General features: G+C 48.3%; 1 protein-coding gene across 1 annotated transcript in view; it reads left to right on the forward strand.

The window, feature by feature from the left end:
• The window catches only part of LOC146860809 (sperm-specific sodium:proton exchanger-like), a 5,538,638-nt gene that overhangs the window by 491,586 nt on the left and 5,034,099 nt on the right, over nucleotides 1-12,953 (forward strand). The gene's annotated exons all lie outside the window — the stretch shown is intronic.

Below are 12,953 nucleotides of genomic sequence, written 5' to 3' on the forward strand. Positions count from 1 at the left end.
GCAATTTGTGCAGTTGGGGAGTCAAATTATCATCTCTGAATTTTTGTTTTATGTTCTGTGTGTGAGATCATCATTGCCAAATATTTAAATTTGTCCTTGATCGGGAGTGCATTCCCTGCAGTCTATAAGGTCAGCACTGTTCCTGCCAACACAAATAGCAGGGACTTACTCCAGTTTATTGGGTACCCTGGGTAACTACCAAAAAGCTGAAATATGTGTAGAATGCGATGTACCGTCGAGTAGGGTCTGGTTGCAAACATCAGTATATCATCCGCATAAAGCAAGATTTTTTCTTTCCACTCATCTATCGTTATGCCTCTTATTGTCGGGTCGTTCCTAACCCACTCCACCAGTGGCTCTAAAGCGTAGGGGAAAGCGGACATCCCTGCCTCATAACCTTGTTTAGCGTCTTTTGTCATGACACTGTACCATTGACTTGTATTCTGGCCATTGGGTTTGTATATAGCAGCTTAATCCAGGCCCTTAACTCGGGGCCAAAGCGCGTCAGCACTGCAAACAAATAATCCCATTCTGTGCTGTCAAAAGTCATTTGGGTGTCTATTGACAATAGTACAGCACTTTTGTCTGGTTTGAGCTTCGCTACATGCATCACACCGTACAATTGTCTGAGATTTAATCTAGTGCTTTGCTTAGGCATGAAGCCTGACTGGTCTGGGTGTATCAGGCCTGTTATAACTTTAGTGAGACTGGTAGTTATTACCTTGGCCAGGACCTACGCCTCTGAATTTAGCAGATATATTTTTCTGTAGAAGGAAAAACTCTCTGGAGATTTACCCTGTTTTGAGATGACCACTATCGTAGCTAATCTTTGATCTTCCGGTAGACTGCCCTATTGCAGTGACTCTTCAAACATACTTAACATGAGAGGGGCAACGAAAGTTGCCACTCCTTTATATAATTCCATTTGGCCCTGCTGCTTTTCCTGATTGGAGCGCCCCAAAGGCCCCCAGATTTCCTCTCCTGTGATGTCCCAATCTAGTTCTTACCTATCATCTTGCGTAAGGAGTCGTACATCCTTTAGGAGTTCGACAGTCCGCCATAGTGCGGGTTGTGGTACATTGATATAACTGTTCATAATAGGTCGCAAAGACATTCGCTATACTTTCTCCTGTCACACAGAGTTTGCCCTTCATATTTTTAACCTCCAGTACCCAGTTACGCTCCCTGTCTCATTTTTCCAGCCATGCCAGCAGCTTCATAGCTTTAGCACCAACTTTGTATATCCTCCTCTGGATGCCCCTAGCATATTCCCTAGCCTTTATCTCCGCCAGATATAGCTTCTCTTTCTGTTCAAGCTGTATTTTTTTTTATTTGTAAATTGAAGGCTTGCAATAAAATACAAAAGCGTCACATGCAAGCCATCAGCGTTGCACCATTGAAATCAGTACAAGCAATTTTGAGTTCCACAAAGGTGTCGAACAGAGATATGAAACAGGAAAGTAGCAACCATCCCCTGTAAAAACAAACAGGGCCCCCTCCTTCCCCCCCCCTCCCTGGCACTACAACAATATGAATTACATAAATAAAGCAGCTTGATGTCTTATGGCACACATGAAAAATGACACATTAACCTTTGTCCAATTGCATTGGGCATCCTTAGCATAGAAATGAGAATACATGGCACCTTACAAATCAGGGTGACTCAGTAGATATACTGTTAGTGGGGCCCAGAAGTTCTTAAGCCGCGACGATTCAGGTAGTTCTTCGGCATAGATCTCCAATTGCTCCCGACAATAGGTCAAATCGCGGATCCACTTTCAAACAGTGGGCAACCCCTTTGCGCCTCAACATTGCACCACTGCTCGCTTGCCCATTAGTGTTGCCACAGCAACCAACCTCCCGTTGCAAGGATTCAAAGACGTCACATTACCCAGCAGGCATAACTCAGGTATACATCTCGGCCATTCCAGCACAACATCCGTTAGTACGCTCACAACTTTAGATCAGAACGCAGCTATCCCTGTACATAGCCAAGAGATGTAAAAAAAAAAAATATATAAAAAAAAAAAAAAAAAAAAAAAAAAAAAAAAATCGGCATCCGCCTGTCCACGCCGCACACAACAAGCTGTATCGTGCCGTTCAAATTTCCGCAATTGCACAGGGGTATAATAGAGCTGGTGTAAAAATTTAAAATGTATGATGCGAAGGTTGCAGTTAGCTGTAAGGCGCTTCATTCCATTTAATGTATGTGGGATGTACCTCCGACTCCCGCTCACGGAGGGATGCAGCGTATAGTTTAGTAATCAGCCCCTTAGGATCATCCCCAGCGAGCACCGCCTGTTGCGCTCGCAATGTCTGAGGTTCAGTTGGCTAATTAGGATATATATATCCCTAATTGCTTGTCGAACAATCACGTACGTGAAGCACAACATAGAACCATGTGTCCGACCCGCCTGTACATCTGGCAACGAGTGGAACTGGCCTTGTTTATACAGGTCCCCCAGGTGCGTAATCCCAACCGTTTGGAATGTGTGCAGCGCAGAATGCTCTTGCGCCACCGAGATGCCAGGATGCGCCGCGACCGGTAATTTAGGGGCATAGATGTAAGACAGTTTTGCCCGTCTAGCCAGTGTCTGCCAAGCCCAAGCGGTGCACTGCACCGGATTGATTTCTGTCCGGGGGCCTCCACTCCCACCCGAGAGGGTGGCTGCTACCAGCAGTAGTGGGAGTATTGCGTCAGTCTCTGTCTCCATATGAGGAAGAAAACGTGGGAAAAACCAATAATGCGCAAATTGCGCCTGTGTGCACAAGTAATAGAGGCGCATACCCGGCGCCTCGAACCCACCACGTTCAAATGGCTGCACCGGAATATGCAATGACTTGCGTTATCCCTTTCAGTGGAAAACGTCCCCTGGATGCACTCAAAAAAATATATTTCAATGACTTTCAAACAGTTGTTTCTTCAATTTTCATAGATGTATTTATTCAAATTTCTTCTTTAACAATGATTGTGTTAGTCATACGTTTCAAATTATGAACCCAATGCATTTTGGGCCTTGCCCTTCTTCAGGGGGCCTATTTTCTGTTATAGGTAAACACACAGCATTCAATATTTCAATATGTAAGAAAGTTCACAATTCCATCACTAGAGAATACCTTATATCCCCAAGGTAAAAGGCTTGAACGTAAATGAAGAATAGTGTTACTCAAAGTTTTCATTGAAAAAAGAAAATCGTAAACGGATTTTTAAAGATAAAAAGATGGATCATGCTGACCAAAGATCTGCTGCAAAAGTGACTGTGACTCCTTCAAATTTAACATACTCACGCAGCAATTCAGGGAAGTAGGTTGCAGGCTAACAGCATGTCATCCGCATAGAGCGATACAACTAATGGTCGTTGTCAGAAGCGCAGCGCAGCAGAGGCATGTAATTGGCGCAACTTACAGGCCAGTGGCAAATAGCATTTGCAACAGGGGGCAGCCCTGCTGTGTACCCCTGCCAATGGGGAATGCCAACAACACCCAGCCGTTCACATGAGCTGTAGCGGTGGGTTCAATATACAACACCCTGCAGAAAAAACAGGGGGGGGAGCCCTTTCGTGCGAGAACAGTAAACATACATTCCCAAGAGAGAGAGTCAAATGCCTTGGTGGCATCAAGTAGCACTGCTACGGCCTGAAAATAAGAGTAAAAAAAAATTAAGAGTCGTGAAAAGGGAACGTAGATTGTGCAAGGTAGATCGTGCAGGCACAAGACCTGATTGGTCAGGGAGTACCAGCAAGAACACCAGAGGGCGAAGGGCGATCATTTTTGCCAAAATCTTGGCGTCGATATTGATCAATGAGAGTGGTCTGTAGGAATAGCAGCAATTGGGCGCCTTATCAGGTTTCCGTAGCATCACCAATAGAGCCTCCCGTAACAAAGACGGAAGACGTCCGGTGTCGTACGCCTCACCCTAAACTTCAAGAAGTTTGGTGGCTTGGTCATCCCCGAAAGTCTTATAAAACTCGCTCGAGAGCCCATCTAAGCCCGCAGCTTTACATGTGGGGAGGGACATAATAGCGAGCTTTTCATCTTCCTCATTAAAAGGTTGAATAAGATATTCTCTATGGCCAGGAGCCAGGAGCCAGCCAGCCCAGTGCGACATCGTCCAAATAGGAGTGGATATCATTCGACAGCACCACGTCCCAGTTTCTATAAAGGGCCATATAATAGCTATGGTCTCACTGATGTCAGCTGTTGTGTAAGGAGCTTCCCCTGCCTCATCCAGCATCTCCGTGATATACTCCTGACTCCACGGTGCAGTCAACTTTTGCGCAAGAGAGCGGCTAGGCCGACCCCCCTGCCATAATATCGGGCTGTGCTGCACCTGAATCTGTGTACCATCTCCTGGTCGGCAGTTTTGTTATGTTCAGTCACTAGTTCACGGATTTTGGACAGGGTTTCGGGCAGCGGGTCCGTCTCATAGGATCATTCTAAAGCTGAAATATCAGCAGCCAATTTGCGAATTCTACACCTCAGATCATACAGAACTCCAGCCTGTGCCCCCATACAGACCCCCTTGATAATGTCTTTGAACGCTTCCCACATGGTACCTGCGCTATCAACAGAGCCAGTATTTTTCCGAAAGAAATTGCAAATAGCCTCCCCAACTGTGGCCTTGAAGACCAAATCCATCAGTGAGGACCGCTGTAATCACCACTGGAACGGCTGTCTCTCACACGCCGGGACCTGTAGGTCCAAGAGCACTGGGGAGTGGTCCGAAAGTGTCCAAGCCAAATGGCACACCCCTATCGCCCAAGCACATGCAGCCTCAGTAGCCAGCCAGAAGTCCAAGCGGGACCAAGTCCCGTGCACAGATGACACAAACGTACTCTCTCGCATCCCACGGTGCTGCAGACGCCACACATCCCTCAAGCGTACCGCATCCATCAGGCCAAGCAACACCTCCACGCTTGTTTAGGCAGTGCTAATTCACTACCCATATGATCAGCATCCATATCTAGGCAAACATTGAAATCCCCTCCCCATATTATCTCTGCGTCTGGGAACCCCGAGATGCAGCGCCAAACATCAGCGAAAACGACCGGATCAACGACATTTGGTCCATACACATTCACAAAAAGAACACTTGACCCACCTAGCTGGCCATGCACCAGCACCACTCTGCCCAGATCATCTGTCTCCGTGCGCGTGACGTGAAACGGAATCCCTTTCTTAATTAGAATCATCACTCCCCGTGCGTAGCTAGAGTAAGAGGATACTACACTAAAGCCAGCCCACCTAACCCCCACGGTCTTTTACGAAGATTTCTTAAGGTGGGTCTCCTGCAGAAATGCGACGTGGACATCCCTCCTGTCTAAGTAGGCAAACACTGACCTGATCTTTTTAGGAGTATTGAGGCCACGAACATTCCAGGTTAGGAGTCATATTTTTCCACTCATCTGGTCAGTGGATATTAAGGTGACTTGGCAATCAGACATAACAAAAGCATGTGTGTGCTATTACATAGAGGAAAATAAAGTTCACAAAATACAAAACATAAAGTGCCAGGCAGCCTCCCCCCCCTTCGCAACCCCTCATCCCCCCTCCCACTTCAGCATCCCCAACTCGCCAAAGCCATCCCAACCCTCACCCTCCCCTTCCCCTTCCCAACTAACGAACAGCAATACAAAACATAGATGGGGCATTCCAATGAGAGGGCATCAGAGTGCTACTGTCCTCCAATCTAGTAGGAGGTAGCTGAGCAGGGTTCTGTTACTATGTCTGATAAGAACAATACCAAGGATCGTGCACATGATATGAAAGCATGCATACTACATTTGATCACAACTGTGTCCACCTGTACAGGGGAGAGAAGCAAGACATACAGTTGAGCAGCACGGTATGGGCCAGAGTGGGGCCTAATGATGTGGACAGGCAAACTTGGCAGTAGGATAGGTTCTGCAAACACGCCCTACAGGCCTATTGTTCCTCTGTATCCGACAGTGTTCGGGATTCGCGTTGCCTTCTCTTGAGGTGTTTTTCATGTTCTAGGGCTGCCTTGGGGTTCTTGAAAATGTGAGAGTCCCCGTCAGGGCCTATCTTTAGGCGGGCAGGGTATAACATGGCGTAAGGGACCCCTTCAGATTGGAGAAACTTTTTGACAGCCCCAAACTCCCTTATTGCAGCTTGCACAGCAACAGTAAAATTGGGAAAGAACGAGGAGTTTACTGCCTTGGTGTTCAATAGTGCCCTTCGCCGTGGCCAGGTGTAAAATGACATCCCAGTCCCTGTAATTCAGCACTCTTGCAATAATGGGGCAGGGAGGAGCGCACAGGACCGGTTGATCAGCTAACGAGCGATGCACCCGCTCTACAATAAACATAGGTGAAAGCTGCTCTGTACCAAAGAGATCTGTGATCAAGGTTTCAATAAATGTCCCAATTTTGCCCACATTGGTTGATTCTGGCAGTCCCGTGATACAAATGTTATTACGCCTGGAGCGTGCCTCCAAATCCTCATTCTTAGCCTGTATGACGGAGAGAACTTTTTCGATATTAAGATTTTTCCCGGCGACATCACTGAGGCCATCTTCTGTCGCAGATACCCAATGTTCGACTTCCCCCATGCAGGCATTATGCTTTTCTAACTGCAAGGACATGTGGTCTAGTCGATGGTTGATAGCCGCCAGCGTGCCCTCGATGGATTGAAGGCTGCGTTACATGGCCAACAGCGTGGTCTCAAGGGTGGAGGACCCCCCTTCCTGTGCATCAGCCTCAGAATCCGAGGCAGCCTTCTGCGGAGTCTTAGTAGATTTACATGCCTCAAACATGAGGCGAGGCTGGATTTTATCTGTTCTACCCATGGCGCACAGAGTCCTGACAGGATGATCTGGAGGGGGGAGAGGGGAACCTGGCACTCCCGACTCCCCCTGTAGGTCGCAAGCATGATGCCAAGAGTGCTCACTCCGCGATCTGCTCTACCAGATTAGACCAGTGGTGCGCCCAAGATATGTATGCTCCCAGCCATACACTAATACAGGAGAACTTAGAGAACAGGGATGCAAGTCTTGGCTAGAGTACAAAGAAAATGCCTTCTGCGTGGTATATGTACTCACGGCGACAGGCCCCACACCGAGAGCAACATAACCAGTAGCCCGGTTGAAGTAAGGGGGCAAATGCAAATCTCGGGCTGCCAAGTTCGAGGGAAGGTGCCCACTCAGGAGTTTCAACTGGAGGAAGAACCGTTGTAATGCAGGGGCTTGCAGAGCTCACTCCAGCACAAAGCCCGGTCCACAGGGAGGCCCCTCCACCCAGGGCCCCACAGCAACAGCCACAGAAACAGCTGCACTCAGATGGTCCACATGGAGTTCAGCGCACAGATACCAGCCAGCACCCCAGCAAGCGACAGCACGTGAGCATGAGGCCGAGGTCCGGTAGTCGTGTAAAGCTCTCCTCCTTCATGTCACCCCCCATCAGGGGTTCAGCACCACAAACCTCAAGTGGGTCTTAGACAGCGCAGGCCTCGCGCTGTAGAGGGGGGCAGCCCAGCAACAACTGTGCAGAGAGCAACGGTCAGGCTAATAATATGTGTCAATTAATGGAAGCTCTGCCTCCCACGTTGCGGTGTCTCTCCCTGGAGGGATTGCATCAGCCGCCAGCTCCCCCTAAGGCACCCGCCCCAGCTCACAGGCCGCGGCACTGGCCAGGGCCCACGCCCGCCTCCACAGTCACGAACCACGGCCAGACCGCGCCCAACTCACCGAGACCAGCACCCCAAGGGTTGCCTCCACCAACAGTCCTTCACCTTGGCGCGAGGCCGTGGAGTCTCCTGCCAGGCCGCAGTGGTTCACGTCGCCGGATCGAGGCTCGCAGTCGAGGTAGCAGCTCCCGATACCTCAGCTCTCAGAGCCGTCCCCTCAGTCCACATACAGCTGCAGCAGCGCCGGTCTGCTTCCAGTCGGCGCCTCACCTCAGCGGGTGAAGAAGGAGCACAGCAGCTGGGTTTCGTTAGTTGGACGCCCCGGCGGCCGCCATCTTGTTCGGTCACCGCGGGCCTTGGTACCTCCGAGAATCAGTCGTTATGGCGCACTCCGGCTCTCCACAACTCCACCGAAGCGTGCAGGGGTCACATACAGCTAGGATTACACAGTTTAGCAGTGTAGATGCAGCTATTACAGGCGGATGGTGGCTCAGCCAGGCAGAGCGACCCTATAGTGTGTCCATCTTGACGTGCGCCCTCTAGCGTATCTGTACATCCAGTCTCTCGCGGGAGTCTCTCCTTACGATGTCCTAGCCTCATTCCCTGCCAGGCTTTAGTTTGTATTTTGTCTCAATCTTCTGGCTATATTTTTCCTGGGCCCTCGTGTAGCATCTTCAGTTGCCTCCACCTTGTTGTCTGTTACCTTGCCTTCACTGCCATTCATGTCCGCAGTTTTCCAACTCTCTGCCACCCCTCTAGCCACTCCCATGCTTCCTATGGAGTGGAGAACCTTCAGATCTTGCCTTTTGCTGTCACGTGGAGTGTGGACGGGAAGAGCATGGAGTATTGTATGTCCTTTGCCCTTAGTGCTTTTTTTACTTCTAGGAATGTCCTCCGAGCTTGTTGTACTTTTGCAGTGAAATCAGGATAGAAGATTATTGTTGCATTGTCTATATTAATTGGTCTGACCTGGTTCCGGGTACTCTATGGGCCCTTTCCTCTGAAAAGTATTTGGACATGCCCCTATGTTGGAGGCTCTTAATAAACAAACCCTCCATGTGAAGGTCGACGGAGGGTATTATACGGATGTTATTTCGGGGAGACCGACCCTCCTGGTCCTGGAGCTGTGCCTCCAGTTGCTTCGTCGTGTTGAAGAGTGCATACACTCAATTCTGAAACGTTTTTGTATCTCCCACTAGAGTGGATGTAACCTTTTCAATTTCTTTCACCTTGGACCCCATGTTTCGCAGATCAGCGTTCATCAGTGACACCTCTGTGGTCAGTGTGTCTATGTTGCTACCTAGGTCCTTTCGCACTCCTTGCAGCATTGTCAATGTCTTGTAGTGTTGTTCCCACCGCTTCAGCAGAGTATTGTGATCTAATACCGGATTCTGTGTCGCCTATGGCTGTAACTTTGTGGTCATTGGGCACTGTGTATTTGTCCAACTTCATTTGCTGGGTTCCCTGAGGGCCCCTCCTACCCATCATGGCTCCTGGGCCCTTTATTTATCCACTTGTGTTTGTCACTTGGTCCTATTCACAGTGGGCAGTGGCAACTCGATTCAGGGGGCACGGTGAGCCCCAGCAGTACTCACTGCAACCTGCCCAGGGATGATCTCCCCACCTAGTGGCCTGTCCGTTTTCTTGCCCAGGACCCTTGATCCTTGTCTCCAGTCCCGAGCCAGTCTTGGGTGCGCAGACCGGACCTTTCCGAGTCTGGATCTGTAATTAGCTAATCCTCTCCCGGGGTGGGTGGCAGCTCTCCTCCTGTAGTATGAGTTCACTCTATAGTTCCCGCTTTGTTTCACCGTGAGGTACCCCTTGCATCCTGTTTCCTCCTCTTCATTCACTCGCATATTAGACTCCAGGATTCCTGGGGTTCCCCTTCTCAAATTGTGTCACCGCGGACTATTTTGTCTCCTCGGTCTCCAAATCGGTGAGCCTCGATTACCTGGTTCACCCATTCCCCTTGTCGGTGGGTGGCAGCTTGAATAACCACTCCTACAACTTGCAGGAGCCTGGTCTTTGTTCCTATTTGTGAGGCCTCCGTCTAAATCCCACTCTGTTGCTATTGAGTCGGCGTTCTCCAGCTGCTGTGACTCACTTACTGGTTCAATCGCACCGCAGCTTCCAAGCCCTCTTTATTCAAGCTTAATTAATTTCCTTTCCTCACCTAGGCGTCAATCGCAGCGCACCTGTAAATTTTTGTGCGGCTGTAGTCCAAGTCACCTTTCTAATCAGTGTAGTTCGTCGCAGGCCGCTTCTACTTTGCCAACTGGCCTGTCCCCGTAGTAGGTGTCTTTGAACATTTCGGAGGATGCTTCCCGCTCGACCCCAGGCCCTGCTTCTTCACGTCCCTTTTTTCCAACTCCTGTGTGTCCATCCAGCTGAGTTGAGCTAAGCTTAGCTAATTTAGCCCGGTGCTTTTGCGCCTATCCTCGCCGAGCTTCGCACCCAAATGTCCGATTTGTCCCCTTCTTTTGATTCAGAGGGTCCTCCGATCTCTTCCTCGTTGTATGCAGCCCTTTTTTGGTGGATGTTGACAGGATATTAGGGAGATTACTGGATAGTCCCAGGGGAGCTCTCTTAATTTGGGGCCATTTTCTTTTGTGGCACACCACGTCCCCCCAGTCACAGATCTAGGTTTAATCCATTGTTCTTTTCCTCACTATGCCACCCCAGTTTGGACCTAGCCATATGCAAATCATTCTTGACCCTGTTCCTCATAGGAACAATCCTGCCTTAACCGCCCGGCCAGGTCCTCCCTGGGCCAGAAACAAGCACCCTGGGACTGGTTTCCGGGTATTACCTCATATCATCCGTCACGTGGATATCATCTACATAGGACAGGGCATCAGGGTCAATTTCATGAAGAATCGACACAATGCATGCCGCAAAAACTCCTGCAAAAACAACAATTGATGGACAGAATGCAGAACAATGTCATACATTCACACCAGTACAAAGATTTGGGCCTAAATCTATCGTTTTTTTGCTCACCATGCCATTCCAGTTTGAACCCAGCCATATGCAAATCAGTCTTGACCCTGTGCCCAAAAACTCCTGGGCTTTTCTGATTGCCCATAGGAAGTCGGGCGTAGCGTAGTTGAAATCTCAATGCGCTAAAGGTGACAATCACAGATCTTAGGAGCAAAATTGTGACTGAAAGAAAACATTGGAAATGTCCAAAGTGGTTTTGTATTCTTTACGGACTACATTATTAATGAGTGTTGTACTATGGGTATTTTGCACCGCAAACGTGCTTGTATGACTATTTAAGTGTCTATAATCCAAAACAATGCGATATGAATGATCTGGTTTAAGAACAGGAAAAGTAGGATTACTCAGTTGAGATACACAGGGTTCAACTACTCTGTGGTACTCCAGTTGAGAAATAATTTCTTGAACAGGTGTCTTTGTATCCTGTTTCATAGGATACTGTGTTTGCACCTGAAGTCTGGACTGTATAGGAGAACCATGGTAAGGGGAATACTTATCCCAAACAGTAGGATTACAAAAAAGAGCGGGGCCAAAGCAAGAGTTCATTCCGATGTGTAAGTGTTCTTGACCTCGTCCAATACAAGGTGCGAGAAAGAAGGGAGAATGACATCCGCACCTTGGGGACATGCAAGAACAAAAGGTGGGGGACAATCAACCACCGCCAAGAGAATATCATAAGAAGTAGTTAAGTTGTCCCAGATATTGATTTAATGATTAGTTTTAAATCACCTTCCATTTGATTATCTAAGTGATACAGTATATCTAGGGGGTGGGGGCTATGCGGGTATCTGCGATTTCAACTTTATTAAAAGTATCAGTTGCTTTCGTTTCCAGAAATTGGTGGAGATTCCAGCTGTTGAAGAGAGTCACCACCCAACTCCTGTTCAGCAGGAGGGTTCTCACCGTCTGTGGCATAATTTGCGATTTATGCTGCAACTTTCTTTTTCTGAAAAGGGAGTTTATATGGAGGAGGTCTATCCTCCTTTATCTTCACGTCAAACGAGAGTTGTGTGCCCTGTTACAGTTTCACGTACTATTCTTATCTGCAGTCAGATCGCCCTCCTCTGTCGTACTGTTGGTCAGACGATTCCTGAAATGAACGAGGAGAACTTGTATCAGAAGACTAATAACGGTTTGGTGTCCTAATCTTAGTGCGATCTTGAAAATCGTATATCTTTCAGAGGACTCCTGGGCTGGAGAACCTCCATGTTGTCTAGGTTTTTGTTAATGTTTACATTTATCCCATGGTTTTTTAGGAAACTCAAGGGCTGGTCTGGCATCTTTGTCAGAGCTAGGCTTGTCAAGCGGTGCTACGGAAGTTCTGGTTCCCCAACTATTAAGTCCTAAAGACGTGTATACATTAGCAATAGTGACAGGCACTTCGTGGTCAGCTACTGCTATTACGGAAAGTTGCTGTCATATAACCAAAGACGCTGCTTCACCTTTAATATTATAAAGAATCATTTTGGAGAAAACAGGAAAAGGACCCACAAGTTTCATCCACAAATCATGGGCAGGACCTGCCACAGGTTCATTCTTTATTTGAAGAAGACGTTCACTAGTACGGCCATCAAGAGAGTGCCATCACACACAGTGTAAACAGTGGCAAAAATAGTCTCCCAGGTATTGCTTTTGGCTTGTTCAGGAGCCAGACCATTGGGTAACCACATGGTTACACTACTGTGCTTGTGTTGTGGTCCCATAAGGGGAAGCACAGCTTCAAGTTGATAAATTTTTTGGGCTATCCAAAATGGTATTTCTTCACAATTCGTGGGTGGTTTGCACATAATTGAATGAACAATTACAGGACTAAACACAGGCCCCACGGGATGTTGGGCCTGTCCCTTTAGGCCAATTCTAGCAGGAACAGCTAGTAAAGCATGTGAAATAAATGGTCAAAGACGTCTATATAGGACACAAAGAATATTGCATAAAGCACGTGTTTGCCATATCAGGATGTGGGGTATAGCCCACTAGTGCCGGCCATGTGGCCCCTTCAATACTTAAGGGAGCCATTCGAACAGTCCCAAGGACGTGGGGGTGCTGTGCTGCAGGCTGCGGACTATAAAACTGTCCTGATCCTGAAGCAGAACGCTTTTGCGTTCTAGCATTACGGAATTTGGTCAGCCTTCACTTCCGGAGCACTTACTGATACACTTCCTGTTCCTGCGGTGAGATCCCAACTTTCCTCTCCGGCTTCATCACGGCTCCCTCACGCAGACTCCGGAATCCTGGTCCTCTTCCTGCGGCGGGATCCCATTGCTCCTCTCCGGCTTCGTTACAGTCCCTCACGCAGACTCATGAATCCT

Source organism: Triturus cristatus, chromosome 3_1 (genome assembly GCF_964204655.1).
Source record: "Triturus cristatus chromosome 3_1, aTriCri1.1, whole genome shotgun sequence".
Lineage (NCBI taxonomy): Eukaryota > Metazoa > Chordata > Amphibia > Caudata > Salamandridae > Triturus > Triturus cristatus.